Consider the following 19,904-nt stretch of genomic DNA (forward strand, 5'->3'; position numbering starts at 1 on the left):
CTTTGGTCTTTTCCTGCTTCTGGACTCCTTGGTCTCTTCCTGCTTCTGGACTCTTTGGTCTCTTCCTGGTTCTGGACTCTTTGGTCTCTTCCTGCTTCTGGACTCTTTGGTCTCTTCCTGCTTCTGGACTCTTTGGTCTCTTCCTGCTTCTGGACTCCTTGGTCTCTTCCTGCTTCTGGACTCTTTGGTCTCTTCCTGCTTCTGGACTCTTTGGTCTCTTCCTGCCTCTGGACTTTTTGGTCTTTTCCAGCTTCTGGACTCTTTGGTCTTTTCCTGCTTCTGGACTCCTTGGTCTCTTCCTGCTTCTGGACTCTTTGGTCTCTTCCTGCTTCTGGACTCTTTGGTCTCTTCCTGCTTCTGGACTCTTTGGTCTCCTTCTGCTTCTAGACTCTTTGGTCTCTTCCTGCTTCTGGACACTTTGGTCTCTTCCTGCTTCTGGACTCTTTGGTCTCTTTCTGCTTCTGGACTCTTTGGTCTCTTCCTGCTTCTGGACTCTTTGGTCTCTTCCTGCTTCTAGACTCTCGGTTTAAACATTAGGGTTTCCATTAACGGGAATATGAAACCTCAACGGATTGTCGAGGTTTCCCTAGGACCCAGATCTTCCTGTCTGATCAGACAGTCAGGGGAAATGATGATGTGTTCCAGCAGAGATATGCATGGTTTGTGGGGTGCATTTCAGTCCCCGTAGTGATGGTCGAGGGAGCAGACGCTACACTTCTCTGCAAGCAGTGTACACTTCCAGGTGTACTGGTAATATTTGCAGCCTTGTCGAAGTGGATGAACCTCTCTCCCTCGTTACTTGCCTTAGTGGTGTGAATATAACAAAGAATCTGAATCAGTTGTCTTCAACAAGGGTGTCTTCATCAGCAGAGTTGAAGGGGAATTTCACTGTTAATTGCTAGCTTCTTTCTCAGTTATTTTCCTGCAACCCCAGTTAGTGCAGTTTTGTGTGCTGATGCTCTCGATAATGTCGACTATAGGTGGTCGATAATCCAGATGCTTATACACCGACCAAAAACAGCCGTCACTACCAAGTATCGTGGAGGTGGAAGAGAGTGGCTCTGAAGAGCATTATCACTAGAGAATAGGGGCTGGGCTCTATTGCCATTTTCTTTTATGTCAATCGGTGCAACACCAGTGATGCTACCAAGAGTATGAAATATCCCCGTCCAGGTAATGGTCTAGGTCCTTGGAACTGCACCATAATCTTGTAAAGCCTGGTACCTGTTGACATGTACCATAAGCGAGAGCTAAAGACTTAGCAGTTCAACTGGTATACTCACAATGGCCCTCAGTATCAGTGAAATAATGCTCCTCACACTCTGTAAGGCTCGCCTGCTCGCTTGAAACTGCATCTCTCCCAAGTTGTTTTACATTCAGCTACTCAAAACAAAAAGTTTCAAACAGCACGGGCTACAGCCCGTCCTACAAACAAAGACCCAAAAGTGATTCCATAGACCGGCCAAGCCCCCTGTTTATGAATGAAAAACGGTTTACACACGACTCACAACTGCTGACGTTCGAACACTTCCAGAACAAGTGCTTCACTGACGAATTTTGTTCGAACCACAACGCTGCAAATGTTTCACCAACGTTGTACAAATACAAATAATCGCCAACAGAACCTAAGCACCTAACCTAACCTATATATGCACAATATGCTAATATACTATAATGTTAATTTATATTTGAGAAGATTCCCGTTTTGAATGAACAGAATGTAAAAATTAATGAATGCGTTTGTGGGGTCGACCGCTGGATGTAATGGACTTGAGTCGAGGAGGGGTTGTGGGCTATGGTGAGCCTGTCGTACTCACCTGGCACAGGAGTGGGGCTGTAACTGATCTCTCCCAGTGAGCGGCAGTAATATATGCAGTCCGTCCTCATCAACAATGAATTTTGTTCGAACTAAAATGATGTAAATGCTTCACCCACATACTACAAATACAAATAATCGCCAACAGAACCTAAAAACCTATCTTAACCTAACTAATACTTTAATACGAATGCGTCTTTGGGGTCTACCACTGGATGGAATGGACTTGGTCTGTGGAAAGGTTGATTCATGAGCTCAGTGAGGAGGTGGCAGATATCACCAACTAGAATATCTGAGGAGGGTTTCCAGGCAATAGTAATTCATATATGTTTTTGTGTTTACATTTCTTGTTAGGAAAGTATTATTCAGGTTTGGGATGACTGCAGAACTCTGTACACCTACTGAGAGGCAAAAGAACAAGACAACGAGCAAGGAAATATACGACACACCATAATTAAGGACCACCAGGGATCCATATCCATTTCAGTGGTGGATAAAATCCAACTGGACTGTCGTGAGTCATATATTTACGACATGTAGTGCATGTGAGAGCGTGCATGTCCCATACAATGGTTGAAGGTGAGAGTCTTTGGTGTATTCTTTTATGCATCAATATCCAGCTGCAGTCGGACACCCAGTTAAGTCCATTGTGACTGTTAGGCAAAGTGCCAGAAGTGTTGGTTGAGGATAGTCGGAAGATGAGGTAGAGGCCCAGTGACGTGTTGATGGTCATCATTATTAGTATTATATTTCGGTGTACTGTTTTAATCTTGTGAACTCTTATATTGAATGTCTTTAAGGATAACCACCTTCCTAAAGTGTAGAAATACCGAGAACATTGTTATTATGTATGTATTAACCATACATTTTGTTCTTGTAGCTACTGAATATATACGTACTTGCACTTATTCACTTATCCATCCATGATCACTATATTTAGGGAGTGGAAGCTGCATCCCAGAGTTAACTCTGAAGACATATTGGTAATGGATATTTTCATATTTTCAGTGAGAGCTGCTCTAATTGCAGGGAAGATGTTTATATAAATTAGTTCATTTAACACTATTCTGGTGATAAGATTCAGGTAGAGAGTCGAAGGGTAACACTGAGGTACCATCCACATTTCGTTTAATTATATTTTTGTTAATTAGATGTTACAGTTCTTATAGATTAAGATGATTCACTCCTTGCCTCTGCGGATCTGATAATTCTTGAGAGAAAATTCAGATTTCTGGCTAGTTACATTAATTTTAAGATAAAATCGAGTTGGGAAATAATAAACTGAGAGTGGGTAGTGGGTCACCTGAGAGAATATAACTGAGAGAGGACTGCCTTACGGGTTATACAGTAGATGAGGTATATGCCAACAGGTTCTTGTTGATGTTAATTTAACATGGCCCCATCCTACAAAACATTAAACGTGGTTAAGTGACTTATTATGGTGCCATTGGCATCACAGAGGTGTCAGTTGGGGGTATTGCTTTTGTGTTTCTTTTTATTATTGTCTGCGGAGGGGGACCGGTAGAGACAAGGGTGTCTGGAGCCCCACAAGTTGAAAGAGACTTGTGTGATCATATATCAATTTGGTTGATGCATGATATCCGCAGTGATCATCTTGTTTATCTGACAATGATAACACAATGTTGCTCTTTTCTCAAGTCAGTATGGTTAGATGCCAACTAGTGAAGCAAGATACCATAAATTATAATAATATTTTTCATGCGTAACATCGTGTTGTTCATGCCTTAAGCGTGATAAGATATGGTAAGATAACGAATGGTGGTGTTCAGAGTATCTGTGGAGGTCATTGTTAACTGATGACGACAACAATGTTCCTCATGCCTCCATCAGCCATTCTCAAATATCATCAGTTACATACCATTTATGGTTATATTGGTTGTATGGTGATGGCAACAATGTGTATTTTTCCTCGAGCAAGTATTGCCAACATTTTATTGCCAAGGTTTATGGTGTATGAAGCTTATAAAGGTTATATTGGTTAACTGACGATGGCAAGACTGGAGCTATCGGTTCACCCTTGTAAAGTCAGCTGTTGTTGCATCCTGTATAATGCTCTTCTTATGTATATAATAATAAAAATAATAATAATGTTAATATTTAAAATAATAATAATAATATTTATTAGGGGAAAAGCACATATATACAAAATGGTATACGAGAAGAATGTTGGATCTCTAGGTAGGACAAGTATATACTATGCCTCAAGCCACTAATACACTCAGTGTTTCGGGCATGACAATAGCACCACTGTTGCTCTCGCCACAAGTAATACATTATCAAATAAGAACTGGTTGGATGTCGGGTATTTTAATGGTCTATTCTTAACGAAATTAACACGATCTTCCTCTCTTAAATTTAGGGTGAAAACAGTTTTACAAAGTATTTAGAGTCGGAACACGTCACTAGTATATAAAAAAAATAAACTTGAACAGCTTATTTCAATAATTTACAGAAAGTATTGGAATAGTGATGGTTTATGCATAATAACAATTGTGGTATCTGTTGACAGGCGAGACAGCCCTTCGCGGGGCAGCCACACGTGGTCACGACAACATTGTGAAGGTCCTCCTCCACGCTGGAGCAGACGTCAACGCTAAAACTAAATATGGTAAAAGTTACACATATGCATTCCAACATTATATAGCAATGCAATATAGCACATTGCACGTATTCTGTGACAAAATTCAATATTTATATTTTATAATCAGTACCATTAGAGATAATGTCTGCTAGTCTGTTGAAAGTCAGAGATCACACAGATGGGGCTAGCTTTACCCAAATTGTAAGAGGGAAAGGTCTGGGGAACAGGATGAACATAGGGTGGTCGGTGTCACCAAAATTTAAAAGGGAATAACGTGCCAGTGCCCCATTCACACCCCCATGATGATTTTTGACTCTGTCAGCTAATTATGCAGCTAAATATTTAAAAAAAAAATTCAAATCATTATTTTCATATGGTAATATGCAGCATTATTCACTGATCTCGGGAAAATTAACTGAAACTTTTTGCTGTCAATAATTTGCCCGTACTCCCATAAAACAGACGATCTTTATACAATATCAAAGCTTTCGAGCAACGGCTTTCTAACAGACTAAGGGGGAACTATTCGTTTTTAGTATTTCACACAACAGCGCTCCTCTTACTGCTGACCACCCACACAAAGACAATTATATATTTTATAGAAGAAAGAGAGAGACAGAGAAAGAGAGATAAAAACAGATAAAGACAGAGACAAACAGAAACTCTGACTCACAGCTAGAGATAGACAGGCAGAAACAGACTCTCTCTCTGCCTGTCCTCTGTCTATTACACAGAAAGAGAAAGAGAGGGGCAGAAACAAAGTCAGAAACAGAGATATAGACAGTAGAGAGATGGATGGATAAATGCATTGATAGATAAATGGATACACAGATAAGTAGATGGATGAAGGGATAAATGCATAGATAGGTAGATGGATGGATAGACGAAAAGATAGATGAACAGATAGATGTAAAGCAGTTGGATGGGTAGGAAGATGATTAGGTTCATATTTAGATAGATGACTAGATATATAAATATATGGATAAATAGATTAATAGATAGGTGGATAGAAAGCTAGATGGATAGATATATAAAAAGCTAGATGGATATATAGATTGAATGATAGATGGCTGCACAAAGGGTGGATTTAAAGATAGATTTAGATATATATGGATTGATGGACTAAAAGATTTATTGAGGGATTGATGGATAAACACATAGATAAATGGATAGATACTTGGATAGATGAATGGATGGAAGGATGGATAGATTGATGGACAGTTATTAAACGGATTCATACATCGATAACAAGATGATTTTATGGATGGCAAGATGGGGAGATGATCGATAAATGAATGGGTTGATTTTTAAGTATATAGATGGATAGATAGTTGGTAAGATTGTTGGATAGATTGACCAACATATAGACGTAGAGAAAGATGGATAGCTAGACAGAGAGACAGATGGATGGATTGATAGATGAATTGATAGACAAATAGAGATAAATAGCGGGATATATGGATGGACAGATGAGTGGCACACACAGACAGACCCAGGCAACGCCGGGTTATCCCTCTATTACATGCTATAGAAGAGAACCTTCGTCTGTTAAAATTTGGAGGCCACACGGTTAGGGCTAGACTCACGCAATTTGGCAGAGCGGGATGGTCTGGGGAACGGGATGAACATAGGCTAGTTGAGGTCTCAAGACTTAAAAAGGAAGAGTGTGTCAGTGCTACATTCAGACCCTTCCACGACGATTTTTGGCCGTGTCGGACAGCTACACAGCTATGTATCATCAAAACTTTATAGAAAAACATTTAGGTAATATGGGCCATTTCTCACTGATCTTAGGAAAATTAACAGATTTTCTTGTTGTCAATAATTTTTCCAGTGCATCAAAGGTTTCTCTTCTCCTTCGTTCTTTATCAGAGTAAGGGGTAACTATTCTTTTTGTAGTTCACACCACTGAACTCCTCGCACTGCTGACCACCACACATAGACAATTATTTTGTGTATCAGAGAGAGAGACAGACAGACAGACAGACAGACAGACAGACAGACAGACAGATATAAAGACATAAAGGGACCGAGAAACAGAGAGACTGACAGACACAGCTGAAGATAGAGACAAAGAGGTAGAGAGAGACGGACAGCAGATAGATGGATTGATAGATAGGTGGATGGGTAGATGGATAGGTAGATGGATAGATTGAGGGATGGATAGATGGATACACTGATGAGTAGGTGGATAGATAGATGGATGAATATATGGGTAGACAGATGAGTTGATAGATAAATGGATGAATAGGCAGATGGTTGGATTGACAAATAGATCGTTGGAAAGAGAATTGGATGGAGAGATGAATAGAAAGGTTAGTGGGGGCATAAATAGATTGGTAGAAAGCTAGTTGGATTGCAAGCAATATGGATAAGTGTATAGAAAGGTAAAAAAAATAAAAATTAATAGAAGCATTGATAGACAAATATATAGATGGTTAGAATGCTAGGTGAATAGATGGATAGAAAACAAGATGGACTGATAAATTGATAGATGTCTACACTAATGGATGGACACAAATTACATTGATGGAAAGATGGATTGATGGAAAGAGAGATGGACATTCAAAGTGTGAATCGACAGTTGGAAAATTTACGTTTTTATGTGTAGATGAATGGATAAATGTGTAGAAGAATTGATAGATGTATATCTATATAGATAGATAGATAGTTAAATAGATAGACGGATGAATAACGGGACAGATTGATAGATAGATAGGGGTATAGATAAGTAGACAGATGAGTGTGTAGATGGATTAATGGACTAAAAGATTGATAGATGGATAAATAATTGGTTATATGAGTGGCGAGATGTGTTGATGGAAGGATAAATGGAAAGATTCTCTATTAGATGGATGGATATAAAATTGAACAGATAGATTGATAAATAGTTTGGCAGATAGACTGATTAATAGGTCGAGATAGATCGATAGATTGATAGATATACCGAGATAGATGGACAGATTGCTAGATGGATTGATAGCAGGAGGAGTAGATGGATAAATAGATGGACTGGTAGCTAGTGGAGTAGATTGAGAGATGTCCAAATGAATGAATATATATATATATATATATATATATATATATATATATATATATATATATATATATATATATATATATATATATATATATTAATGGAGTGATAAATAGAGATAGGTGGATAGATAGATCAATATGACGGTTTGGAGACAGACAGATAGACCCAGGCAACATGGGGTATTCTCTTGTTACAATATAGCATAAATGCTGCCAAATTCCCCAAGGTACCTAAGAATCAATACATGTTCAATATTTATTGTGACATTATTCACAATGAATATAAATTAAAATTAAAATGTTATTGTAAGTGTTGGTCGTTGGAGGCCACAAGGTTGGGACAAACCTAGTCGAACTTGGCCGAGGGAACGGTTTGGTGTACAGGATGGACACTGGGTTGTCGGGGTCGCCAGAATTCAAAAGGTAACAGCATGCCTCGGTCACATTGTCTACCCAACACAGACTTTTGTTACTGTTTCCCATCTACGAAGCAAAATAATTTATAAACAAATGCTCAAAGTATTTTTTTCCTAATAGTAATATGAAGCATTATTTACTGTTCTCGGGAAAATTAACAGACATTTCCTTCCGTCAAAAATTTGCCACATACTACATAAAACACACGATTCTTCCACAGCTTTAAAGGTTTCTCAAGCCAAAAGTTCCTTATCAGAGCAAGGGGTACCTATTTTCCTTTAAGTATTTAACACCCTTAAGTTCCCCTCACAGGTGATCACCCACATATTAGAAAATAATTTTTGTATAAGAGAAAGATATAGAGATTTTATAAGAAAGATATCAATACAAAGACAGAGACAGACAGACAGAGAAAGAGAGATGCAGAGAAAGAAAGACAAAGAGAGAGACAGAGAACAGATAATTGTGTGCAAAAAGAAATGGATATATCTATCCATCAATGGATAAATAGATAGATTTAGGGACAAATCTATTGATAGATAGCTGTAGACGTAGATAAATATACATATGAGTAGAGGGATGGATTGATGGATAAATAGGTAGATTGATGGATGGATTAATAGATGAATAGATAGATGGATGGATTGATGGTTAGATAGATAGATGCATACAAAGATGAGTAGGTGGATGGATAAATAGGGAGATGGTTAGATTTATTTATATACAGATGGATAGGCGGATGATAAAGTGGATAGATAGATAGAATGATGCACAAAACCACAAGGGCCGTGACGAAGATTCGAACCTGCGCCCGAGAGCATCCCAGACGCTGCCTTTATCGACTGAGCTACGACATGGAAGAGAATTGAAACCAGAAGTTCTATTGAACTTCTGGTTTCTGTGATTTCTGTGTGTAATGAAGTAAGGGCGAAGAGGTAGACGGCCTATTGATATAACTCGAGTGCACGGGGGAGTTGTGTAAAACCCTGGTTTGTGTCTAGGAGAGGCTGCAGGATCCAAGTAGGTTCAGTAGAAATTTTGGTTTCAATTCTCTTCTATGTCGTAGCTCAGTCGATAAAAACAGCGTCTGGGATGCTCTTGGACGCAGGTTCGAATCCTCGTCACGGCTCTTGTGGATTTGTTCATTTGATGCATCACGCTATTGTGATTTCTATATCTTGCTATATTGTGATTTCTATATCTTGCTAAGATTTCTTGCTATATTGTGTAATAGAATGATGCATACATGGATGGATAGATAGATATACATAGATATAGATGGATTAGTATCCACGTGGAAAATTAAACAAATATTCAAAACGTTTTTGTGTTTGACCACTTTAGTAAGGAAACACAGACATTATGTGTTTTTGTGATTATTCTTGCATTAATATACATATCCATGGATATGATATAGATAGACAGAGATAGATACATGGATTGATGCACAGATAAATGTATTGATGAACAGATAAATGAATTGATGTATAGTTTGATGAATATATGGTTGAATAAATGGATGTGTAGATGGATTGCTAGATGAATAAAAGGACGGATAGATGAACAGATAGATGATAGATAAATGAATGTATAGATTTATGGATAATTCGATAGATAATTGATTCAAATGTTAGATACAGAGATGGATGGATAGATAGATGGACAGGTAGAGGCTCATTTTGATGCTCAGATCGATGGGTAGGTAGTTGGATGGAAAGATTGAGAAACAGATGGATAATGTTAGAAGAATATATAGATTCATGGGATGATAGTTAGATAAAAAGATAGACATATAGATGGTCTGAAGAATACAGGTGCCCGCCTACATGTATCCCCAGCCATGTACAGGTGCCCGCCCTCATATATCCCACCCCTGTGCAGGTTCCCGCCCTCATATATCCAACCCCTGTACGGGTGCCCGACCTCATATATCCCACCCCTGTACGGGTACCCGCCCTCATATATCCCACCCCTGGACGGGTGCCCGCCTGCATGTATCCCACCCCTGAACAGGTGTCCGTCCTCATATCCACCCCTGTACGGGTGCCCGCCCGCATAATCCCACCCTTATACGGGTGCCCGCCCTCATATATCCCATCCCTGTACGGGTGCCCGCCTTCATATATCCCACCGTGTATGTTTGCCCGCCCTGATATATCCCACCCATGTACGAGTCCCCGCCCTCATATATCACACCGATATACGGGTGCCCGCCCTCATATATCCCATCCCTGTACGGCTGCCCGCCTGTATGTATCCCACCTATGTACGGGTGTCCGCCCTCATATATGCCACCCCTGTACGGGTGCCTGCCCTCATATATGCCACCCTTATACGGGTGCCCGCCCTCATATATCCCATCCCTGTACGGGTGCCCGCCTTCATATATCCCATTCGTGTATGTGTGCCCGCCCTGATATATCAAACCCATGTACGAGTTCCCGCCCTCATATATCACACCCATATACGGGTGCCCGCCCTCATATATCCCATCCCTGTACGGCTGCCCGCCTGCATGTATCCCACCTATGTACGGGTGTCCGCCCTCATATATGCCACCCCTGTACGGGTGCCCGCCCTCATATATGCCACCCTTATACGGGTGCCCGCCCTCATATATCCCATCCCTGTATGGGTGCCCGCCTTCATATATCCCACCCGTGTATGTGTGCCCGCCCTGATATATCCCACCCATGTACGAGTCCCCGCCCTCATATATCACACCCATATACGGGTGCCCGCCCTCATATATCCAATCCCTGTTCGGGTGCCCTCCTGCATGTATCCCACCCCCTGTACGGGTGTCCGCCCTCATATATCCCACCCCTGTACGGGTGTCCGCCCTCATATATCCCACCCCTGTACGGGTGCCCGACTTCATATATCCCACCCCATCTCTCTTGGTAAGATTAATTAGTAGCTTAATCCTCGGGGTGTGTGGTAGTTGTGGTGGGGTGTGTGGTAGTGTGCTGGGGTGTGTGTAATGTTCTGGGGTGTGTGTTATTGTGGTGGGGTGTGTGGTAGTGTGGTTGGGAGTGTAGTAGTGTGGGGGGGTGTGGTAGTGTTTTGGGGGGTGTTGAAGTGTGGTGGGGTGTGTGGTAGCGTGGTGTGGTGTGTGCAGTGTTCTGGGGTGTGTGACAGTGTGATGGGGTTTGGTGTACTTTGGTGGGGTGTGTGGTAGTGTTATAGGGTGTGTGGTAGTGCGGTGGGGTGTGTGGTAGTGTTGTTTTTTGGTGGGGTTGTGTGGCAGTGTGGTGGGGTGTGTGATAGTGTGGTGGGGTGTGTGGTAGTGTGGTGGGGTGTGTGGAAGTTTGGGGATGTGGTAGTGTGGTGGGGTGTGTGGTAGTGTGGTGGGGTGTGTGTGATAGTGGTGGCGTGTGAGGTAGTGTGGTGGGGTTGTGTGGTAGTGTAGTGGGGTTGTGTGGTGGGGATGTGTGGTAGAGTTGTGGGGTTGTGTGGTAGTGTGGTCGGGTGTGAGGTAGTTTGGGGGTGTGTGGTAGTGTGGTGGGGGTGTGTGGTAGTGTGGTGGGGTGTGTTTAATGTTCTAGGGTGTGTGTTATTGTGATGGCGTTGTGTGGTGGTGTGGTGGGGAGTGTGGTAGTTTGGTGGGGTGTGTGTAATGTTCTGGGGTGTGTGGTAGTGTGGTGGGGTTTGTGGTAGTTTGGTGTGTGTGTGTGGTAGTGTGGTGGGGTTGTGTGGTAGTATGGTCGAGAGTATGGTAGTATGGTCGAGAGTGTAGTAGTATGGTGGAAGGTGTTATAGTGTGGTTGGGCTGTGTGGTAGTGTGGTGAGGTTGTGTGGTAGTGTGGTGAGAGGTGTGGTAGTGTGGTAGGGTGAGTGGTAGTGTGGTGAGATGTGTGGTTGTGTGGTGGGGTTGTGTGGTAGTATGGTAGGGAGTGTGGTAGTGTGGTGGGGTGTGTGGTGGTGTGGTAGGGTTGTGAGGTAGTGTGGTGGGGTTGTGTGGTAGTGTGGTGGGGTTGTGTGGTAGTGTGGTGGGGTTGTGTGGTAGTGTGGTGGGGCGTGTGGTAGTGTGGGGGGGAGTGTGGTAGTGTGGTGGGGGTGTGTGGCAGAGTGGTTGGGTGTGTGGTGGTGTGGTGGTGTTGTGAGGTAGTGTGGTGGGGTTGTGTGGTAGTGTGGTGGGGTTGTGTGGTAGTACTCACCTAGTTGTGCTTGTGGGGGTTGAGCTCTAGCTCTTTGGTCCCGCCTCTCAACCGTCAATCAACAGGTGTACAGGTTCCTGAGCCTATTGGGCTCAGGAACCCATAAAAATCATATCTACACTTGAAACTGTGTATGGAGTCAGCCTCCACCACATTACTTCCTAATGCATTCCATTTGTCAACCACTCTGACACTAAAAAAGTTTTTTCTAATATCTCTGTGGCTCATTTGGGCACTCAGTTTCCACCGGTGTTCCCTAGTGCGTGTGCCCCTTGTGTTAAATAGCCTGTCTTTATCAACCCTGTCGATTCCCGTGAGAATCTTGAATGTGGTGATCATGTCCCCCCTAACTCTTCTGTCTTCCAACGAAGTGAGGTTCAATTCCCGTAGTCTCTCCTCGTAGCTCATACCTCTCAGCTCGGGTACTTGTCTGGTGGCAAACCTTTGAACCTTTTCCAGTTTAGTCTTATGTTTGACTAGATATGGACTCCATGCTGGAGCCGCATACTCCAGGATTGGTCTGACATATGTGGTATATAATGTTCTGAAAGATTCCTTACACAAGTTTCTAAAGGCTGTTCTTATGTTAGCCAACCTGACATATGCTGCTGATGTTATCCTCTTGATATGAGCTTCAGGGGACAGGTCTGACGTGATATGAACCACCAGTTCTTTCTCTCTCTCTGACTCTTGAAGTATTTCATCTCCCAAGTGATACCTTGTATCTGGTCTCCTGCTTCCTACCCCTATCTTCATTACATTACATTTGCTTGGGTTAAACTCTAACAGCCATTTGTTCGACCATTCCTGCAGCTTTTCCAGGTCTTCTTGAAGCCTCAAGCTGTCCTCCTCTGTCTTAATCCTTCTCATAATTTTGGCGTCGTCAGCAAACATTGAGAGGAATGAGTCTATACCCTCTAGGAGGGTATAGACTTGCTTGAGGCTTCTTCTTGAAGCCAGCTTGAGGCTTCTTCTTGAAGCCTCAAGCTGTCCTCCTCTGTCTTAATCCTTCTCATAATTTTGGCGTCGTCAGCAAACATAGAGAGGAATGAGTCTATACCCTCTAGGAGATCATATACGTATATCAGAAACAGGATAGGTCTAAGCACAGAGCCCTGTGGGACTCCACTGGTGACTTCACGCCATTCTGAGGTCTCACCCCTCACTATAACTGTCTGCTTCCTATTGCTTAGGTACTCCCTTATCCACTGGAGCGCCCTACCAGTTACTCCTGCCTGTTTCTCCACCTTATGCATCAACCTTTTATGGGGTACTGTGTCAAAGGCTTTCCGACAGTCCAAAAAAATGCAGTCCGCCCATCCTTCTCTTTCTTGCTTAATCTTTGTCTCCTGATCATAGAGTTCTATCAAGCCTGTAAGGCAAGATTTACCCTCCCTGAACCCATGTTGATGGGTTGTCACAAAGTCTCTTCTCTCCAGATGTGTTACTAGCTTTTTCTCATAATCTTCTCCATCACCTTGCATGGTATACAATATAAGGACACTGGCCTGTAGTTCAGTGCCTCTTGTCTGTCACCCTTTTTAAATTTTGGTACTACATTAGCAGTCTTCCATATTTCTGGTAGGTCTCCCGTTTCCAGTGACCTACTATACACTATGGAGAGTGGCAAGCAAAGTGCTCCTGCACACTCTATCAATACCCATGGTGAGATTCCATCCGGCCCTACAGCTTTTCTCACATCCAGCTCCAATAGGTGCTTCTTGACCTCATCTCTTGTAATTTCGAACCTTTCCAAGGTTCGTGTGGTAGGGGTGTGTGGAAATGTGTGGTGGGGTTGTATGGTAGTGTAGTGGGGTATGTGGTAGGGTTGTGTGGTGGGGAGTGTGGTTGTGTAGTGAACTGTGTGGTATTGTGATGGACTGTGTGGTAGTATTGTGGGGTTTTGTGGTAGTGTGGTGGGGTGTGTGGTAGTGTCGTGCGGTGTGTGGTAGTGTGGTGGGTGTGTGGTAGTTTGGTGGGGTGTGTGGTAGTGTGGTGGGGTGTGTGGTAGTTTGGTGGGTGTGTGTGGTAGTGTGGTGGGAGTGTGTGGTAGTGTGTTGGGATGTGTGGTAGTGTGGTGGAATATGTGGTAGTGTGGTGGGGTTGTGTGGTAGTATGGTGGGGAGTGTGGTAGTGTGGTAGGGGTGTATGGGAGTGTGGCGGGGTGTGTTGCAGTGTGGTTCGGTTGTGTGGTTGTAGTGGGGTTGTGTGGTAGTGTGATGGGGTGTCTGGTTGTGTGGTGGGGTTGTGTGGTAATGTGGTGGGGTTGTGTGGTAGTGTGGTGGGGTGTGTGATAGTGTGGTGGGGAGTGTGGCAGTGTTGTGGGGTTGTGTGATAGTGTGGTGGGGTGTCTGGTAGTGCGGTGGGGTTGTGTGGTAATGTGGTTGGATATGTCGTAGTGTGGTGGGGTTGTGTGGTAGGGTGGTGGGGTTGTGTGGTAGGGTGGTGGGGTTGTGTATTATTGTGGAGGGGGAGTGTGGTAGTGTGGTGGGGTTGTGTGGTAGTGTGGTGGGGTTGTGTGGTAGTGTGGTTGGGTTGTATAGTTGTGTAGTGGGGTGTGTGGTAGTGTAGTGGGGTGTGTGGTAGTGTGTTGGTTTGTGAGGTAGTGTGGTGGGGTATATGGTAGTGTGGTGGGGTGTGTGGTAGTTTGGTTGGGATGTGTGGAAGTGTGGTGGGGTGTGTGGTAGTGTGGTGGGGTGTGTGGTGTTGTGTTGGAGTGTGCGTAGTGTGGTAGGGTGTGTGGTAGTGTGGTGGAGTGTGCGTAGTGTGGTGGGGTGTGTGGTAGTTTGGTGGGTTGTTTGGTAGTGTGGTGGGGTGTGTGGTGGGGGTGTGTTGTAGTGTGGTTGGGTATCTAGTAGTTTGGTGGGGTTGGTGGTAGTGTGGTGGGTTGCGTGGTAGTGTGGTAGGATTGTGTGGTAGTGTAGTGGGGTGTGTGGTAGTGTGGTTAGGTTGTATAGTATTGCCGTGGGGTGTGTTGCAGTGTGGTTCGGTTGTGTGGTTGTGGTGGGGTTGTGTGGTAGTGTGGTGGGGTGCGTGATGGTATGGTGGGGTTGTGTGGTAGGAGTGTGTGGGAGTGTGGCGGGGTGTGTTGCATGTGTGGTTCGGTTGTGTGATTGTGGTAGGGTTGTGTGGTAGTGTGGTGGGGAGTGTGGTAGTGTGGTGGGGTGTGTGGTAGTGTAGTGGGGTGTTTGGTAGTGTGGGTGTGTGATAGTGTGGTGGGGTGTGTGGTAGTGTAGTGGGGTGTTTGGTAGTGTGGGTGTGTGATGGTGTGGTGGGTGTGTGGAAGTGTGGTGGGGTGTATGGTAGTGTGGTGGAGTTGTGTAGTATTGTGTTGGGGTGTGTGGTAGTGTTATGTGGTGTGTGGTGGGGTATGTGGTAGTGTGGTGGGTTTGTGTTGTAGTGTGGCGAGGTGTGTGGTAGTGTTGTGGGGTGTGTGATAGTGTGGTGGGGTGTGTGGTAGTGTGGTGGGGTGTGTGGTAGTGTGGTGGGTTGTGTGGTAGTGTTTTGGGGTTTGTGGTAGTGTTGCAGGGTGTGTGATAGTGTGGTGGGTGTGTGGAAGTGTGGTGGGGTGTATGGTAGTGTTTTGGAGTTGTGTAGTATTGTGTTGGGGTGTGTGGTAGTGTTATGTGGTGTGTGGTAGTGTGGTGGGGGTGTGTGGTAGTGTGGTGGGGTTGTGTGGTAGTGTGTTGGGTGTTGTGTAGTATTGTGGTGTTGTGTGTGGTAGTATCGTGGGGTGTGTGGTAGTGTGTTGGGTGTTGTGTAGTATCGTGGTGGGGTGTGTGGTAGTGTCGTGGGGTGTGTGGTAGTGTTGTGGGGCGTGCGTTAGTGTGGTGGGGATGTGTGGTAGTGTGGTGGGGTGTGTGGTAGTGTGGTGGGGTGTGTGGTAGTGTGGTGGGGTGTGAGGGAAGTGTAGTTGTGTGTGTGGTAGTGTTGTGGGGTGTGTGATAGTGTTGTGGGGTGTGTGATAGTGTTGTGGGGTGTGTGGTAGTGTGGTGGGTGTGTGGAAGTGTGTTGGTGGGTGTGGTAGTGTGTTAGGGTGTGTTATATTTTGGTGTGGTTGTGTGGTAGTGTCGTGGGGTGTGTGGTAGTGTGGTGGGGTGTGTTGTAGTTAATTGGGGTGTGTGGTAGTGTGGTGGTGTGTGTGGTAATTTATTAAGGTGTGTGGTAGTGTAGTGGGGTGTGTGGTAGTGTCGTTGGGTGTGTGGTAGTGTGGTGGGGTTGTGTAGTATATTGATGGGGTGTGTGATAGTGTGGTGGGGTGAGTAGTACTGTGGTGGAGGTGTGGGGTAGTGTGGTGGGGTGTGTGGTAGTTTGGTGGGGGTGTGTGGTAGTGTGGTGGGGTGTGTGGTAGTGTGGTGGGGTGTGTGGTAGTGTGGTGGGGTTGTGTGGTAGTGTGGTTGGGTTTGTAGTAGTGAGGTGGGGTGCGTGTTAGTGTGGTAGGGTTGTGTGGTAGTGTGGTGTGGTGTGGTAGTTTGGTGGGGTGTGTGGTAGTGTGGTGGGGGTGCGTGGTAGTGTGGTGGGGTCGTGTGTTAGTGTGGTGGGGTCGTGTGTTAGAGTGGTGGGGTGTGTAGTGGTGTGGTGGGGTTGTGTGGGAGTGTGGTTGGATTTTGTGGTAGTGTGGTGGGGTGTGTGGTAGTGTGTTGGGGTGTGTGGTAGTGTGGTGGTAATGTGTGTAGTGTGGTGGGGTGTGTGGTAGTGTGGTGGGTTGTGTGGTAGTGTGGTGGGGTGCGTGTTAGTGTGGTGGGGTTGTGTGGTAGTGTGGTGTGGTATGGTAGTTTGGTGTGGTGTGTGGTAGTGTGGTGGGGGTGCGTGGTAGTGTGGTGGGGTTGTGTGGGAGTGTGGTTGGATTTTGTGGTAGTGTGGTGGGGTGTGTGGTAGTGTGTTGGGGTGTGTGGTACTGTGGTGGGGATGTGTGTAGTGTGCTGGGGTGTGTGGTAGTGTGGTGGGTTGTGTGGTAGTGTGGTGGGGTGTGTGGTAGTGTGGTGGGGTGTGTGGTAGTGTGGTGGGTTGTGTGGTAGTGTGGTGGGGTTGTGTGGTAGTGTTGTGGGGTGTGAGGTAGTGTGGTGGGGTGTGTTGTACTGTGGTGGGGTGTGGGGTAGTGTGGTGGGTGTGTGGAAGTGTGTTGGTGGGTGTGGTAGTGTGTTAGGGTGTGTTATATTTTGGTGTGGTTGTGTGGTAGTGTCGTGGGGTGTGTGGTAGTGTGGTGGGGTGTGTTGTAGTTAATTGGGGTGTGTGGTAGTGTGGTGGTGTGTGTGGTAATTTATTGAGGTGTGTGGTAGTGTAGTGGGGTGTGTGGTAGTGTCGTTGGGTGTGTGGTAGTGTGGTGGGGTTGTGTAGTATATTGATGGGGTGTGTGATAGTGTGGTGGGGTGAGTAGTACTGTGGTGGAGGTGTGGGGTAGTGTGGTGGGGTGTGTGGTAGTTTGGTGGGGGTGTGTGGTAGTGTGGTGGGGTGTGTGGTAGTGTGGTGGGGTGTGTGGTAGTGTGGTGGGGTTGTGTGGTAGTGTGGTTGGGTTTGTAGTAGTGAGGTGGGGTGCGTGTTAGTGTGGTAGGGTTGTGTGGTAGTGTGGTGTGGTGTGGTAGTTTGGTGGGGTGTGTGGTAGTGTGGTGGGGGTGCGTGGTAGTGTGGTGGGGTCGTGTGTTAGTGTGGTGGGGTCGTGTGTTAGAGTGGTGGGGTGTGTAGTGGTGTGGTGGGGTTGTGTGGGAGTGTGGTTGGATTTTGTGGTAGTGTGGTGGGGTGTGTGGTAGTGTGTTGGGGTGTGTGGTAGTGTGGTGGTAATGTGTGTAGTGTGGTGGGGTGTGTGGTAGTGTGGTGGGTTGTGTGGTAGTGTTGTGGGGTGCGTGTTAGTGTGGTGGGGTTGTGTGGTAGTGTGGTGTGGTATGGTAGTTTGGTGTGGTGTGTGGTAGTGTGGTGGGGGTGCGTGGTAGTGTGGTGGGGTTGTGTGGTTGGATTTTGTGGTAGTGTGGTGGGGTGTGTGGTAGTGTGTTGGGGTGTGTGGTACTGTGGTGGGGATGTGTGTAGTGTGCTGGGGTGTGTGGTAGTGTGGTGGGTTGTGTGGTAGTGTGGTGGGGTGTGTGGTAGTGTGGTGGGGTGTGTGGTAGTGTGGTGGGTTGTGTGGTAGTGTGGTGGGGTTGTGTGGTAGTGTTGTGGGGTGTGAGGTAGTGTGGTGGGGTGTGTTGTACTGTGGTGGGGTGTGGGGTAGTGTGGTGGGTTGCGTGGTAGTGTGGTGGGGTGTGTGGTAGTATGGTGGGGTGTGTGGTAGTGTGGTGGGGTGTGTGGTAGTGTGGTGGGGTGTGTGGTAGTGTGGTGGGGTGTGTGGTAGTGTGGTGGGGTGTGTGGTAGTGTGGTGGGTTGTGTGGTAGTGAGGTGGGGTGTGTGGTAGTGTGGTGGGTTGTGTGGTAGTGTGGTGGGGTGTGTGTTAGTATTATGGGGTTGTGTGGTTGGGTGTGTGGTAGTGTGGTGGGGTGTGTGGTAGTGTGGTGGGGTGTGTGGTAGTGTGGTGGGTTGTGTGGTAGTGTGGTGGGGTGTGTGGTAGTGTGGTGGGGTGTGTGGTAGTGTGGTGGGGTGTGTGGTAGTGTGGTGGGGTTTGTGGTAGTGTGGTGGGCTGTGTGGTAGTCTTGTGAACATGACAATAGCACCACTGTCGCTCACGTCGCAAATAATAAATTATCAAATAAGAATTGATGAGATATCGGATATTTTAATAGTGATATATTCTTAACAATTTTAACATGATCTTCCTCTCATAAATTTAGTGTGGAAAATAGTTTTGCATAATATGTAGAGTCGGTACACGTCACTAGTATATACAAATATTTATCTTTAACAGCTTATTTCAAGATCTTTCATAAAGTACTGGAATAGTGATGGTTTATGTATAATACCAATTGTGGTATCTGTTGACAGCCGGGACAGCCCTTCACACGGCAGCCGCAGGTGGTCACGACAACACTGTGAAGGTCCTCTTCGACGCTGGAGCAGACGTCAACGCTACAGAGGATGGCAGTAAGAGTCACACTTATGGATCCCAAAATTATATAACACTCATGTCACACAACACACCACACTTATCATGTGACAAAAAGCAATATTTCTATATTGTAATTTTACCAAAGTAGATATATTGTAATATTACCAAAGTAGAGAATGACTGTCTGTTTATAGTAGGAGGTCAGACTTTTCAAATAAAATATTGTCAAAAAATATTCTGACCATTATTCACTGATTTTGGCCTGTTATGTCCAACATAACAGGCCAATTACACTAGATTAATCTTTGTGTTTAGATAGGAGATGCCTCGTATGGGCCAATAAGCCTTCTGCAGCCCCTATGTTTATCCCTTATGTATCCCCCCATGTTTTCACCTTCATTGTATTATCACCTGACCTAATGCGGGTATAAAATCAACTAGTATTGTAAGATCTGTTCACTTGAGAATGAACCATGGAGGTTCGAAACGTCGTGCAAATTATACAAATAAGTGTAATACACTCTATAGTAAATCACTTCTTTTCTTCACCTTAAAAGTACGAAAATGAGTTTTGGAGAACTCCTATTTCAATTAAGCCCTGATGCTAAGAAAATAGTTAGAGGGATAGAAGCCCTAAACCAGAAAATAATAAATACAGAATATGCGGTCATATTCAATGAAACATATATATATATATATATATATATATTTACATATATATATATATATATATATATATATATATATATATATATATATATATATATATATATATATATATATATATATACTTACATTGAGTTTCTGAGGGTACCACCTCTGGTGCCAATGTGGGGACCCATAGCCTCAGAGAAGAAAATAAAAAGTATTCAGAGGAGACCTTGTGGTTTCTCACTGAAC

The sequence above is a fragment of the Procambarus clarkii genome, chromosome 61 (assembly GCF_040958095.1).
Source record: "Procambarus clarkii isolate CNS0578487 chromosome 61, FALCON_Pclarkii_2.0, whole genome shotgun sequence".
NCBI classification, from domain to species: Eukaryota; Metazoa; Arthropoda; class Malacostraca; order Decapoda; family Cambaridae; genus Procambarus; species Procambarus clarkii.